Source organism: Lissotriton helveticus, chromosome 1_2 (genome assembly GCF_964261635.1).
Source record: "Lissotriton helveticus chromosome 1_2, aLisHel1.1, whole genome shotgun sequence".
Classification (NCBI taxonomy): domain Eukaryota; kingdom Metazoa; phylum Chordata; class Amphibia; order Caudata; family Salamandridae; genus Lissotriton; species Lissotriton helveticus.
The window spans coordinates 325,158,358-325,174,032 of NC_136058.1; the positions used below are offsets into that span (position 1 = coordinate 325,158,358).

At 37.7% G+C, this 15,675-nt stretch overlaps 4 non-coding genes across 4 annotated transcripts; all 4 read left to right on the plus strand.

Annotated features, from left to right (window-relative positions):
* The first annotated feature begins 4,225 nt into the window (after nucleotides 1-4,225).
* TRNAC-GCA (transfer RNA cysteine (anticodon GCA)) lies at nucleotides 4,226-4,297 on the plus strand. Its single transcript has one exon. It is a non-coding gene; the product is annotated as a tRNA-Cys (tRNA).
* Nucleotides 4,298-12,876: 8,579 nt separating this feature from the next.
* On the plus strand, nucleotides 12,877-12,948 carry TRNAC-GCA (transfer RNA cysteine (anticodon GCA)). The gene has a single exon. It is a non-coding gene; the product is annotated as a tRNA-Cys (tRNA).
* Nucleotides 12,949-13,958: 1,010 nt separating this feature from the next.
* On the plus strand, nucleotides 13,959-14,030 carry TRNAC-GCA (transfer RNA cysteine (anticodon GCA)). The gene has a single exon. It is a non-coding gene; the product is annotated as a tRNA-Cys (tRNA).
* A 1,012-nt stretch (nucleotides 14,031-15,042) lies between these two features.
* Nucleotides 15,043-15,114, plus strand: TRNAC-GCA (transfer RNA cysteine (anticodon GCA)). Its single transcript has one exon. It is a non-coding gene; the product is annotated as a tRNA-Cys (tRNA).
* Nucleotides 15,115-15,675: the final 561 nt, after the last annotated feature.

Sequence of the window (15,675 nt, forward strand, 5' to 3'; positions counted from 1 at the left end):
GGTGAAACTACAAGTCCCATATATCCCCACAACCAGGAAGTCTAACGGATGTAACGGTATATTGCTTTCCAAGAGCTGTCAAAATTAGAGAAAGTTATAGGTGAAAACGTTGAGACAAAAGGCTGTTGTTTTCAACAAATTTTAAAATATTCCAATATCTAACTGTTAGTTTATATAACGAAACCTTCATGGATTTAGACAAATGACCCCTTTCTGAATTCAGAATGTTGTCTAGGTTTCGAAAATGTAAAGCTTTCCAGGATCCATTATTGCTTTCAAACTCATTTCTACCATTAACTGGAAGGAGGTGGAAAGCTCTAAAAATAGCAAAAATAGGCTATGTCCCAGAAAAATGCCAAAACTGAGTGAAAAATTTCGGTTCTCTGACAAAACACTGTCATTCCCTAAAAGCTGGGGAAATGGAGAATTCAGCCCCACAAACCCTTTTTTGATACCATTTTCAGGGAAAAAGCCAGAGGCTTTCATTTGCAGCCTGTTTTTCCCATTTTTCTGAAAAAAACAAAAAAAACACTATATTTTGGTTAATTTCTGGGACCCCTCCAAGGGAATCCACAAACCCTGGGCGCCTTTAGAATCCCCATGATGTTGGAAGAAAAGGACGCAAATTTGGCGCGGATCCCTTATGTGGTCAAAAAGTTACAAGGGCCTAAGCGCGCACTACCCCAAAACACCAAAAAAAGCCTTAGCACAGGAGGGGGAAAAGGCCTAGCAGCGAAGGGGTTAAGAATGTTTCAAAACAATCATTGTATGTAGAGGCATTGGTCCTATGTTCCACTGCCTATTGAAATAAAATAACAATGAAACAAATATCTGTTTTTTAAATGATCCAGTTTTCCTTTAATAAATAATATTAAGGACTACTTCTCCTGTTCCACAGTTTCAAGGTAGTACTTTCCGGAACAACTTAGTATGATCCACTCACTCTTTCATGATGTACTGATATTTTGTCATTCTGATTTTACTGTAAAGCTGGGGATATAGCTCAGTGGTAGAGCTATATTGACTGCAGATCAAGAGGTCCCTGGTTCACATCCTGGTGTCCCCTCACCCTATTTTGATTCTGTTGTTTGTCATTGGGACTTTTCATCAATTCAATTTGGATCATCTTTGACAGAGTCAGTGTTCCCTTGGATATTGCACTTTAATAGCATTTCAGTGTTTCCTGCTCAAAACCTGTGAGTAAATGCAGTTTTTAACACTCGGCTTGGTATTCCCTTTGGGAAATTTCTGAAACATCATTGATCAATTTTGGAATTCGGCTCTTCCTTTCACAGCACTAAACAAAGGGAATGGACTATGAAACCAATTGACAACTTTGTTATACTGTTTGGTGCTTTCTTGTATTGCACTGAAGAAATGGCGTATAAAACCTGGCAGCGAAGCAGTCTATCTATTTCTCAATTCACCTGTGTCTTCAGTCTTACATATATTCCACCTCTTCTCTGTGCATGCAAAGTATGTGTTTGTTTGAAGCACTTCATTTTTGTGCAATGTAGGAACTATTTAATTTCTCCTTAAAAGCTCTGCCTACGTGCAAGATGTACGAACTATCATTGCAGTTGCAAGAAGGCTGGACTGAAGAATCAGGCCATTTGTAAACGCAAAATGGCTTTTTCTGATGTATTAAATGGAAGGTATTCGAAAGGGGTGTTTGGGTGTACCTTCCAAATACCGAATTGTAGTGGTACCTAGAAATGTTTTTCCACCATAATTTGGCCCAAAACAATCATACTCCATCACCATCTCCGTGATTGTGGTAACCAATCCTCAAATGATAAGGTGTCCCGTAAAAACCTCTTCCCCTTTAAGAATGTTTCAAAACAATCATTGTATGTAGAGGCATTGGTCCTATGTACCACTGCCTATTCAAATAAAATAACAATGAAACAAATAAATCTGTTTTTTAAATGATCCAGTTTTCCTTTAATAAATAATGTTAAGGGCTACTTCTCCTGTTCCACAGTTTCAAGGTTGTACTTTCTGGCACAACTTAGTATGATCCTCACACTCTTTCAATATGTACTGATATTTTGTCATTCTGATTTTACTGAAAAGCTGGGGATATAGCTCAGTGGTAGAGCATTTGACTGCAGATCAAGAGGTCCCTGGTTCAAATCTGGTTGTCCCCTTACCCTATTTTGATTCTGTTGATTGTAATTTGGACTTTTCATCAATTCCATTTGGATCATCTTTGACAGAGTCAGTGTTCCCTTGGATATTGCATTACAGTGTTTCCTGCTCAAAGCCTGTGAGTAAATGCAGTTTTTAACACTCGGCTTGGTATTCCCTTTGGGAAATTTCTGAAACATCATTGATCAATTTTGGAATTCTGCTCTTCCTTTCACAGCACTAAACAAAGGGAATGGACTATGAAACCAATTGACAACTTTGTTATACTGTTTGGTGCTTTCTTGTATTGCACTGAAGAAATGGCGTATAAAACTTGGCAGCGAAGCAGTCAATCTATTTCTCATTTCACCTGTGTCTTCAGTCTTACATATATTCCACCTCTTCTCGGTGCATGCAAAGTATGTGTTTGTTTGAAGCACTTCATTTTTGTGCAACGTAGGAACTATTTAATTTCTCCTTAAAAGCTCTGCCTACGTGCAAGATGTACGAATTATCATTGCAGTTGCAAGAAGGCTGGTCTGAAGAATCAGGCCATTTGCAAACACAAAATGGCTTTTTCTGATGTATTAAATGGAAGGTATTCGAAAGGGGTGTTTGGGTGTACCTTCCAAATACCGAATTGTAGTGGTACGTAGAAATGTTTTTCCACCATAATTTAGCCCAAAACAATCATACTTCATCACCATCTCAGTAAATGTGGTAACCAATCCTCAAATGATAAGGTGTCCCGTAAAAACCTCTCCCCCTTTAAGAATGTTTCAAAACAATCATTGTATGTAGAGGCATTGGTCCTATGTTCCACTGCCTATTCAAATAAAATAACAATGAAACAAGTATCTGTTTTTTAAATGATCCAGTTTTCCTTTAATAAATAATATTAAGGACTACTTCTCCTGTTCCACAGTTTCAAGGTTGTACTTTCCGGAACAACTCAGTATGATCCTCTCACTCTTTCATGATGTACTGATATTTTGTCATTCAAATTTTACTGTAAAGCTGGGGATATAGCTCAGTGTTAGAGCATTTGACTGCAGATCAACAGGTCCCTCGTCCAAATCCGGGTGTCCCCTCATCCTATTTTGATTCTGTTGATTGACTTTTCATCAATTCCATTTGGATCATCTTTGACAGAGTCAGTGTTCCCTTGGATATTGCACTTTAATGGCATTACAGTGTTTGCTTCTCAAAACCTGTGAGTAAATGCAGTTTTTAACACTCGGCTTGGTGTTCCCTTTGGGAAATTTCTGAAACATCATTGATCAATTTTGGAATTCGGCTCTTCCTTTCACAGCACTAAACAAAGGGAATGGACTATGAAACGAATTGACAACTTTGTTATACTGTTTGGTGCTTTCTTGTATTGCACTGAAGAAATGGCGTATAAAACTTGGCAGCGAAGCAGTCAATCTATTTCTCATTTCACCTGTGTCTTCAGTCTTACATATATGCCACCTCTTCTCTGTGCATGCAAAGTATGTGTTTGTTTGAAGCACTTCATTTTTGTGCAACGTAGCAACTATTTAATTTCTCCTTAAAAGCTCTGCCTACGTGCAAGATGTACGAACTATCATTGCAGTTGCAAGAAGGCTGGTCTGAAGAATCAGGCCATTTGCAAATGCAAAATGGCTTTTTCTGATGTATTAAATGGAAGGTATTCGAAAGGGGTGTTTGGGTGTACCTTCCAAATACCAAATTGTAGTGGTACGTAGAAATGTTTTTCCACCATAATTTGGCCCAAAACAATCATACTTCATCACCATCTCCGTGATTGTGGTAACCAATCCTCAAATGATAAGGTGTCCCGTAAAAACCTCTTCCCCTTTAAGAATGTTTCAAAACAATCATTGTATGTAGAGGCATTGGTCCTATGTACCACTGCCTATTCAAATAAAATAACAATGAAACAAATAAATCTGTTTTTTAAATGATACAGTTTTCCTTTAATAAATAATATTAAGGACTACTTCTCCTGTTCCACAGTTTCAAGGTTGTACTTTCTGGCACAACATAGTATGATCCTCACACTCTTTCATGATGTACTGATATTTTGTCACTCTGATTTTACTGAAAAGCTGGGGATATAGCTCAGTGGTTGAGCATTTGACTGCAGATCAAGTGGTCCCTGGTTCAAATCCGGGTGTCCCCTCACCCTATTTTGATTCTGTTGTTTGTAATTGGGACTTTTCATCACTTCCATTTGGATCATCTTTGACAGAGTCAGTGTTCCCTTGGATATTGCACTTTAATAGCATTTCAGTGTTTCCTGCTCAAAGCCTGTGAGTAAATGCAGTTTTTAACACTCGGCTTGGTATTCCCTTGGGGAAATTTCTGAAACATCATTGATCAATTTTGGTATTCGTCTCTTCCTTTCACAACACTAAACAAAGGGAATGGACTATGAAACCAATTGACAACTTTGTTATACTGTTTGGTGCTTTCTTGTATTGCACTGAAGAAATGGCGTATAAAACTTGGCAGCGAAGCAGTCAATCTATTTCTCATTTCACCTGTGTATTCAGTCTTACATATATTCCACCTCTTCTCTGTGCATGCAAAGTATGATTTTGTTTGAAGCACATCATTTTTGTGCAACGTAGGAACTATTTAATTTCTCCTTAAAAGCTCTGCCTACGTGCAAGATGTACGAACTATCATTGCAGTTGCAAGAAGGCTGGTCTAAAAAATCAGGCCATTTGCAAACGCAAAATGGCTTTTTCTGATGTATTAAATGGAAGGTATTCGAAAGGGGTGGTTGGGTGTACCTTCTAAATACCAAATTGTAGTGGTACGTAGAAATGTTTTTCCACCATAATTTGGCCCAAAACAATCATACTTCTTCACCATCTCCGTGATTGTGGTAACCAATCCTCAAATGATAAGGTGTCCCATAAAAACCTCTTCCCCTTTAAGAATGTTTCAAAACAATCATTGTATGTAGAGGCATTGGTCCTATGTACCACTGCCTATTCAAATAAAATAACAATGAAACAAATAAATCTGTTTTTTAAATGATCCAGTTTTCCTTTAATAAATGATATTAAGGACTACTTCTCCTGTTCCACAGTTTCAAGGTTATACTTTCTGGCACAACTTAGTATGATCCTCACACTCTTTCATGATGTACTGATATTTTGTCATTCTGATTTTACTGAAAAGCTGGGGATATAGCTCAGTGTTAGAGCATTTGACTGCAGATCAAGAGGTCCCTCGTCCAAATCCGGGTGTCCCCTCATCCTATTTTGATTCTGTTGATTGACTTTTCATCAATTCCATTTGGATCATCTTTGACAGAGTCAGTGTTCCCTTGGATATTGCACTTTAATGGCATTACAGTGTTTGCTTCTCAAAACCTGTGAGTAAATGCAGTTTTTAACACTCGGCTTGGTGTTCCCTTTGGGAAATTTCTGAAACATCATTGATCAATTTTGGAATTCGGCTCTTCCTTTCACAGCACTAAACAAAGGGAATGGACTATGAAACCAATTGACAACTTTGTTATACTGTTTGGTGCTTTCTTGTATTGCACTGAAGAAATGGCGTATAAAACTTGGCAGCGAAGCAGTCAATCTATTTCTCATTTCACCTGTGTCTTCAGTCTTACATATATGCCACCTCTTCTCTGTGCATGCAAAGTATGTGTTTGTTTGAAGCACTTCATTTTTGTGCAACGTAGCAACTATTTAATTTCTCCTTAAAAGCTCTGCCTACGTGCAAGATGTACGAACTATCATTGCAGTTGCAAGAAGGCTGGTCTGAAGAATCAGGCCATTTGCAAATGCAAAATGGCTTTTTCTGATGTATTAAATGGAAGGTATTCGAAAGGGGTGGTTGGGTGTACCTTCTAAATACCAAATTGTAGTGGTACGTAGAAATGTTTTTCCACCATAATTTGGCCCAAAACAATCATACTTCTTCACCATCTCCGTGATTGTGGTAACCAATCCTCAAATGATAAGGTGTCCCATAAAAACCTCTTCCCCTTTAAGAATGTTTCAAAACAATCATTGTATGTAGAGGCATTGGTCCTATGTACCACTGCCTATTCAAATAAAATAACAATGAAACAAATAAATCTGTTTTTTAAATGATCCAGTTTTCCTTTAATAAATGATATTAAGGACTACTTCTCCTGTTCCACAGTTTCAAGGTTATACTTTCTGGCACAACTTAGTATGATCCTCACACTCTTTCATGATGTACTGATATTTTGTCATTCTGATTTTACTGAAAAGCTGGGGATATAGCTCAGTGTTAGAGCATTTGACTGCAGATCAAGAGGTCCCTCGTCCAAATCCGGGTGTCCCCTCATCCTATTTTGATTCTGTTGATTGACTTTTCATCAATTCCATTTGGATCATCTTTGACAGAGTCAGTGTTCCCTTGGATATTGCACTTTAATGGCATTACAGTGTTTGCTTCTCAAAACCTGTGAGTAAATGCAGTTTTTAACACTCGGCTTGGTGTTCCCTTTGGGAAATTTCTGAAACATCATTGATCAATTTTGGAATTCGGCTCTTCCTTTCACAGCACTAAACAAAGGGAATGGACTATGAAACCAATTGACAACTTTGTTATACTGTTTGGTGCTTTCTTGTATTGCACTGAAGAAATGGCGTATAAAACTTGGCAGCGAAGCAGTCAATCTATTTCTCATTTCACCTGTGTCTTCAGTCTTACATATATGCCACCTCTTCTCTGTGCATGCAAAGTATGTGTTTGTTTGAAGCACTTCATTTTTGTGCAACGTAGCAACTATTTAATTTCTCCTTAAAAGCTCTGCCTACGTGCAAGATGTACGAACTATCATTGCAGTTGCAAGAAGGCTGGTCTGAAGAATCAGGCCATTTGCAAATGCAAAATGGCTTTTTCTGATGTATTAAATGGAAGGTATTCGAAAGGGGTGTTTGGGTGTACCTTCCAAATACCAAATTGTAGTGGTACGTAGAAATGTTTTTCCACCATAATTTGGCCCAAAACAATCATACTTCATCACCATCTCCGTGATTGTGGTAACCAATCCTCAAATGATAAGGTGTCCCGTAAAAACCTCTTCCCCTTTAAGAATGTTTCAAAACAATCATTGTATGTAGAGGCATTGGTCCTATGTACCACTGCCTATTCAAATAAAATAACAATGAAACAAATAAATCTGTTTTTTAAATGATACAGTTTTCCTTTAATAAATAATATTAAGGACTACTTCTCCTGTTCCACAGTTTCAAGGTTCTACTTTCTGGCACAACATAGTATGATCCTCACACTCTTTCATGATGTACTGATATTTTGTCACTCTGATTTTACTGAAAAGCTGGGGTTATAGCTCAGTGGTTGAGCATTTGACTGCAGATCAAGTGGTCCCTGGTTCAAATCCGGGTGTCCCCTCACCCTATTTTGATTCTGTTGTTTGTAATTGGGACTTTTCATCACTTCCATTTGGATCATCTTTGACAGAGTCAGTGTTCCCTTGGATATTGCACTTTAATAGCATTTCAGTGTTTCCTGCTCAAAGCCTGTGAGTAAATGCAGTTTTTAACACTCGGCTTGGTATTCCCTTGGGGAAATTTCTGAAACATCATTGATCAATTTTGGTAGTCGTCTCTTCCTTTCACAGCACTAAACAAAGGGAATGGACTATGAAACCAATTGACAACTTTGTTATACTGTTTGGTGCTTTCTTGTATTGCACTGAAGAAATGGCGTATAAAACTTGGCAGCGAAGCAGTCAATCTATTTCTCATTTCACCTGTGTATTCAGTCTTACATATATTCCACCTCTTCTCTGTGCATGCAAAGTATGATTTTGTTTGAAGCACATCATTTTTGTGCAACGTAGGAACTATTTAATTTCTCCTTAAAAGCTCTGCCTACGTGCAAGATGTACGAACTATCATTGCAGTTGCAAGAAGGCTGGTCTAAAAAATCAGGCCATTTGCAAACGCAAAATGGCTTTTTCTGATGTATTAAATGGAAGGTATTCGAAAGGGGTGGTTGGGTGTACCTTCTAAATACCAAATTGTAGTGGTACGTAGAAATGTTTTTCCACCATAATTTGGCCCAAAACAATCGTACTTCTTCACCATCTCCGTGATTGTGGTAACCAATCCTCAAATGATAAGGTGTCCCATAAAAACCTCTTCCCCTTTAAGAATGTTTCAAAACAATCATTGTATGTAGAGGCATTGGTCCTATGTACCACTGCCTATTCAAATAAAATAACAATGAAACAAATAAATCTGTTTTTTAAATGATCCAGTTTTCCTTTAATAAATGATATTAAGGACTACTTCTCCGTTTCCACAGTTTCAAGGTTATACTTTCTGGCACAACTTAGTATGATCCTCACACTCTTTCATGATGTACTGATATTTTGTCATTCTGATTTTACTGAAAAGCTGGGGATATAGCTCAGTGTTAGAGCATTTGACTGCAGATCAAGAGGTCCCTCGTCCAAATCCGGGTGTCCCCTCATCCTATTTTGATTCTGTTGATTGACTTTTCATCAATTCCATTTGGATCATCTTTGACAGAGTCAGTGTTCCCTTGGATATTGCACTTTAATGGCATTACAGTGTTTGCTTCTCAAAACCTGTGAGTAAATGCAGTTTTTAACACTCGGCTTGGTGTTCCCTTTGGGAAATTTCTGAAACATCATTGATCAATTTTGGAATTCGGCTCTTCCTTTCACAGCACTAAACAAAGGGAATGGACTATGAAACCAATTGACAACTTTGTTATACTGTTTGGTGCTTTCTTGTATTGCACTGAAGAAATGGCGTATAAAACTTGGCAGCGAAGCAGTCAATCTATTTCTCATTTCACCTGTGTCTTCAGTCTTACATATATGCCACCTCTTCTCTGTGCATGCAAAGTATGTGTTTGTTTGAAGCACTTCATTTTTGTGCAACGTAGGAACTATTTAATTTCTCCTTAAAAGCTCTGCCTACGTGCAAGATGTACGAACTATCATTGCAGTTGCAAGAAGGCTGGTCTGAAGAATCAGGCCATTTGCAAATGCAAAATGGCTTTTTCTGATGTATTAAATGGAAGGTATTCGAAAGGGGTGTTTGGGTGTATCTTCCAAATACCGAATTGTAGTGGTACGTAGAAATGTTTTTCCACCATAATTTGGCCCAAAACAATCATACTTCATCACCATCTCCGTGATTGTGGTAACCAATCCTCAAATGATAAGGTGTCCCGTAAAAACCTCTTCCCCTTTAAGAATGTTTAAAAACAATCATTGTATGTAGAGGCATTGGTCCTATGCACCACTGCCTATTCAAATAAAATAACAATGAAACAAATAAATCTGTTTTTTAAATGATCCAGTTTTCCTTTAATAAATAATATTAATGACTACTTCTCCTGTTCCACAGTTTCAAGGTTGTACTTTCTGGCACAACTTAGTATGATCCTCACACTCTTTCATGATGTACTGATATTTTGTCATTCTGATTTTACTGAAAAGCTGGGGATATAGCTCAGTGGTAGAGCATTTGACTGCAGAACAAGAGGTCCCTCGTCCAACTCCGGGTGTCCCCTCCAGCATATTTTGATTCTGTTGTTTGTAATTGGGACTTTTCATCAATTCCATTTGGATCATCTTTGACAGAGTCAGTGTTCCCTTGGATATTGCACTTTAATAGCATTTCAGTGTTTCCTGCTCAAAACCTGTGAGTAAATACAGTTTTTAACACTCGGCTTGTTATTCCCTTTGGGAAATTTCTGGAACATCATTGATCAATTTTGGAATTCGGCTCTTCCTTTAACAGCACTAAACAAAGGGAATGGACTATGAAACCAATTGACAACTTTGTTATACTGTTTGGTGCTTTCTTGTATTGCACTGAAGAAATGGCGTATAAAACTTGGCAGCGAAGCAGTCAATCTATTTCTCATTTCACCTGTGTCTTCAGTCTTACATATATGCCACCTCTTCTCTGTGCATGCAAAGTATGTGTTTGTTTGAAGCACTTCATTTTTGTGCAACGTAGGAACTATTTAATTTCTCCTTAAAAGCTCTGCCTACGTGCAAGATGTACAAACTATCATTGCAGTTGCAAGAAGGCTGGTCCGAAGAATCGGGCCATTTGCAAATGCAAAATGGCTTTTTCTGATGTATTAAATGGAAGGTATTCGAAAGGGGTGTTTGGGGGTACCTTCCAAATACCGAATTGTAGTGGTACGTAGAAATGTTTTTCCACCATAATTTGGCCCAAAACAATCATACTTCATCACCATCTCCGTGATTGTGATAACCAATCCTCAAATGATAAGGTGTCCCGTAAAAACCTCTTCCCCTTTAAGAATGTTTAAAAACAATCATTGTATGTAGAGGCATTGGGCCTATGCACCACTGCCTATTCAAATAAAATAACAATGAAACAAATAAATCTGTTTTTTAAATGATGCAGTTTTCCTTTAATAAACAATATTAATGACTACTTCTCCTGTTCCACAGTTTCAAGGTTGTACTTTCTGGCACAACTTAGTATGAACCTCACACTCTTTCATGATGTACTGATATTTTGTCATTCTGATTTTACTGAAAAGCTGGGGATATAGCTCAGTGGTAGAGCATTTGACTGCAGATCAAGAGGGCCCTCGTCCAAATCCGGGTGTCCCCTCCACCATATTTTGATTCTGTTGTTTGTAATTGGGACTTTTCATCAATTCCATTTGGATCATCTTTGACAGAGTCAGTGTTCCCTTGGATATTGCACTTTAATAGCATTTCAGTGTTTCCTGCTCAAAACCTGTGAGTAAATACAGTTTTTAACACTCGGCTTGTTATTCCCTTTGGGAAATTTCTGAAACATCATTGATCAATTTTGGAATTCGGCTCTTCCTTTCACAGCACTAAACAAAGGGAATGGACTATGAAACCAATTGACAACTTTGTTATACTGTTTGGTGCTTTCTTGTATTGCACTGAAGAAATGGCGTATAAAACTTGGCAGCGAAGCAGTCAATCTATTTCTCATTTCACCTGTGTCTTCAGTCTTACATATATGCCACCTCTTCTCTGTGCATGCAAAGTATGTGTTTGTTTGAAGCACTTTATTTTTGTGCAACGTATGAACTATTTAATTTCTCCTTATAAGTTCTGCCTACGTGCAAGATGTACGACCTATCATTGTAGTTGCAAGAACTCTGGTCTGAAGAATCAGGCCATTTGCAAACGCAAAATGGCTTTTTCTGATGTATTAAATAGAAGGTATTCGAAAGGGGTGTTTGGGTGTACCTTCCAAATACCGAATTGTAGTGGTACGTAGAAATGTTTTTCCACTATAATTTGGCCCAAAACAGTCATACTTCATCACCATCTCAGTGATTGTAGTAACCAATCCTCAAATGATAAGGTGTCCCATAAAAACTTCTTCCCCTTTAAGAATGTTTCAAAACAATCATTGTATGTAGAGGCATTGGTCCTGTGTACCACTGCCTATTCAAATAAAATAACAATGAAACAAATAAATCTGTTTTTTAAATGATCCAGTTTTCCTTTAATAACTAATATTAAGGACTACTTCTCCTGTTCCACAGTTTCAAGGTTGTACTTTCCGGCACAACTTAGTATGATCCTCACACTCTTTCATGATGTACTGATATTTATTTTGACATTCTGATTTTACTGAAAATCTGGGGATATAGCTCAGTGGTAGAGCATTTGACTGCAGATCAAGAGGTCCCTGGTTCAAATCCGTGTGTCCCCTCACCCTATTTTGATTCTGTTGTTTGTAATTGGGACTTTTCATCAATTCCATTTGGATCATCTTTGACAGAGTCAGTGTTCCCTTGGATATTGCACTTTAATAGCATTTCAGTGTTTCCTGCTCAAAACCTGTGAGTAAATGCAGTTTTTAACACTCGGCTTGGTATTCCCTTTGGGAAATTTCTGAAACATCATTGATCAATTTTGGAATTCGGCTCTTCCTTTCACAGCACTAAACAAAGGGAATGGACTATGAAACCAATTGACAACTTTGTTATACTGTTTGGTGCTTTCTTGTATTGCACTGAAGAAATGGCGTATAAAACTTGGCAGCGAAGCAGTCAACTATTTCTCATTTCACCTGTGTCTTCAGTCTTACATATATTCCACCTCTTCTCTAAGCATGCAAAGTATGTGTTTGTTTGAAGCACTTCATTTTTGTGCAACGTAGGTACTATTTAATTTCTCCTTAAAAGCTCTGCCTACGTGCAAGATGTACGAACTATCCTTGCAGTTGCAAGAAGGCTGGTCTGAAGAATCAGGCCATTTGCAAACGCAAAATGGCTTTTTCTGATGTATTAAATAGAAGGTATTCGAAAGGGGTGTTTGGGTGTACCTTCCAAATACCGAATTGTAGTGGTATGTAGAAATGTTTTTCCACCATAATTTAGCCCAAAACAATCATACTTCATCACCATCTCAGTGATTGTGGTAACCAATCCTCAAATGATAAGGTGTCCCGTAAAAACCTCTTCCCCTTTAATAATGTTTCAAAACAATCATTGTATGTAGAGGCATTGGTCCTATGTACCACTGCCTATTCAAATAAAATAACAATGAAACAAATATCTGTTTTTTAAATGATCCAGTTTTCCTTTAATGAATAATATTAAGGACTACTTCTCCTGTTCCACAGTTTCAAGGTTGTACTTTCCGGAACAACTTAGTATGATCCTCTCACTCTTTCATGATGTACTGATATTTTGTCATTCTGATTTTACTGTAAAGCTGGGGATATAGCTCAGTGGTAGAGCATTTGACTGCAGATCAAGAGGTCCTTGGTTCAAATCCGGGTGTCCCCTCACCCTATTTTGATTCTGTTGTTTGTAATTGGGACTTTTCATCAATTCCATTTGGATCATCTTTGACATAGTCAGTGTTCCCTTGGATATTGCACTTTAATAGCATTTCAGTGTTTCCTGCTCAAAACCTGTGAGTAAATGCAGTTTTTAACACTCGGCTTGGTATTCCCTTTGGGAAATTTCTGAAACATCATTGATCAATTTTGGAATTCGGCTCTTCCTTTCACAGCACTAAACAAAGGGAATGGACTATGAAACCAATTGACAACTTTGTTATACTGTTTGGTGCTTTCTTGTATTGCACTGAAGAAATGGCGTATAAAACTTGGCAGCGAAGCAGTCAATCTATTTCTCATTTCACCTGTGTCTTCAGTCTTACATATATTCCACCTCTTCTCTGTGCATGCAAAGTATGTGTTTGTTTGAAGCACTTCATTTTTGTGCAACGTAGGAACTATTTAATTTCTCCTTAAAAGCTCTGCCTACGTGCAAGATGTACGAACTATCATTATAGTTGCAAGAAGGCTGGTCTGAAGAATCAGGCCATTTGCAAACGCAAAATGGCTTTTTCTTATGTATTAAATAGAAGGTATTCGAAAGGGGTGTTTGGGTGTACCTTCCAAATACCGAATTGTAGTGGTACGTAGAAATGTTTTTCCACCATAATTTGGCCCAAAACAATCATACTTCATCACCATCTCAGTGATTGTGGTAACCAATCCTCAAATAATAAGGTGTCCCGTAAAAACCTCTTCCCCTTTAAGAATGTTTCAAAACAATCATTGTATGTAGAGGCATTGGTCCAATGTACGACTGCCTATTCAAATAAAATAACAATGAAACAAATATCTGTTTTTTAAATGATCCAGTTTTCCTTTAATAAATAATATTAAGGACTACTTCTCCTGTTCCACAGTTTCAAGGTTGTACTTTCTGGCACAACTTAGTATGATCCTCACACTCTTTCATGATGTACTGATATTTTGTCATTCTGATTTTACTGTAAAGCTGGGGATATAGCTCAGTGGTAGAGCATTTGACTGCAGATCAAGAGGTCCTTGGTTCAAATCCGGGTGTCCCCTCACCCTATTTTGATTCTGTTGTTTGTAATTGGGACTTTTCATCAATTCCATTTGGATCATCTTTGACAGAGTCAGTGTTCCCTTGGATATTGCACTTTAATAGCATTTCAGTGTTTCCTGCTCAAAACCTGTGAGTAAATGCAGTTTTTAACACTCGGCTTGGTATTCCCTTTGGGAAATTTCTGAAACATCATTGATCAATTTTGGAATTCGGCTCTTCCTTTCACAGCACTAAACAAAGGGAATGGACTATGAAACCAATTGACAACTTTGTTATACTGTTTGGTGCTTTCTTGTATTGCACTGAAGAAATGGCGTATAAAACTTGGCAGCGAAGCAGTCAATCTATTTCTCATTTCACCTGTGTCTTCAGTCTTACATATATTCCACCTCTTCTCTGTGCATGCAAAGTATGTGTTTGTTTGAAGCACTTCATTTTTGTGCAACGTAGGAACTATTTAATTTCTCCTTAAAAGCTCTGCCTACGTGCAAGATGTACGAACTATCATTATAGTTGCAAGAAGGCTGGTCTGAAGAATCAGGCCATTTGCAAACGCAAAATGGCTTTTTCTTATGTATTAAATAGAAGGTATTCGAAAGGGGTGTTTGGGTGTACCTTCCAAATATCGAATTGTAGTGGTACGTAGAAATGTTTTTCCACCATAATTTGGCCCAAAACAATCATACTTCATCACCATCTCAGTGATTGTGGTAACCAATCCTCAAATAATAAGGTGTCCCGTAAAAACCTCTTCCCCTTTAAGAATGTTTCAAAATAATCATTGTATGTAGAGGCATTGGTCCTATGTACCACTGCCTATTCAAATAAAATAACAATGAAACAAATAAGTCTGTTTTTTAAATGATCCAGTTTTCCTTTAATGAATAATATTAAGGACTACTTCTCCTGTTCCACAGTTTCACGGTTGTACTTTCCGGAACAACTTAGTATGATCCTCTCACTCTTTCATGATGTACTGATATTTTGTCATTCTGATTGTACTGTAAAGCTGGGGATATAGCTCAGTGGTAGAGCATTTGACTGCAAATCAAGAGGTCCCTGGTTCAAATCCTGGTGTCCCCTCACCCTATTTTGATTCTGTTGATTGTAATTGGGACTTTCCATCAATTCCATTTGGATCATCTTTTACAGAGTCAGTGTTCCCTTGGATATTGCACTTTAATAGCATTTCAGTGTTTCCTGCTCAAAACCTGTGAGTAAATGCAGTTTTTAACACTCAGCTTGGTATTCCCTTTGGGAAATTTCTGAAACATCATTGATCAATTTTGGAATTCGGCTCTTCCTTTCACAGCACTAAACAAAGGGAATGGACTATGAAACCAATTGACAACTTTGTTATACTATTTGGTGCTTTCTTGTATTGCACTGAAGAAATGGCGTATAAAACTTGGCAGCGAAGCAGTCAATCTATTTCTCATTTCACCTGTGTCTTCAGTCTTACATATATTCCACCTCTTCTCTGTGCATGCAAAGTATATGTTTGTTTGAAGCACTTCATTTTTGTGCAACGTAGGAACTATTTAATTTCTCAATAAAAGCTCTGCCTACGTGCAAGATGTACGAACTATCATTGCAGTTGCAAGAAGGCTGGTCTGAAGAATCAGGCTATTTGCAAATGCAAAA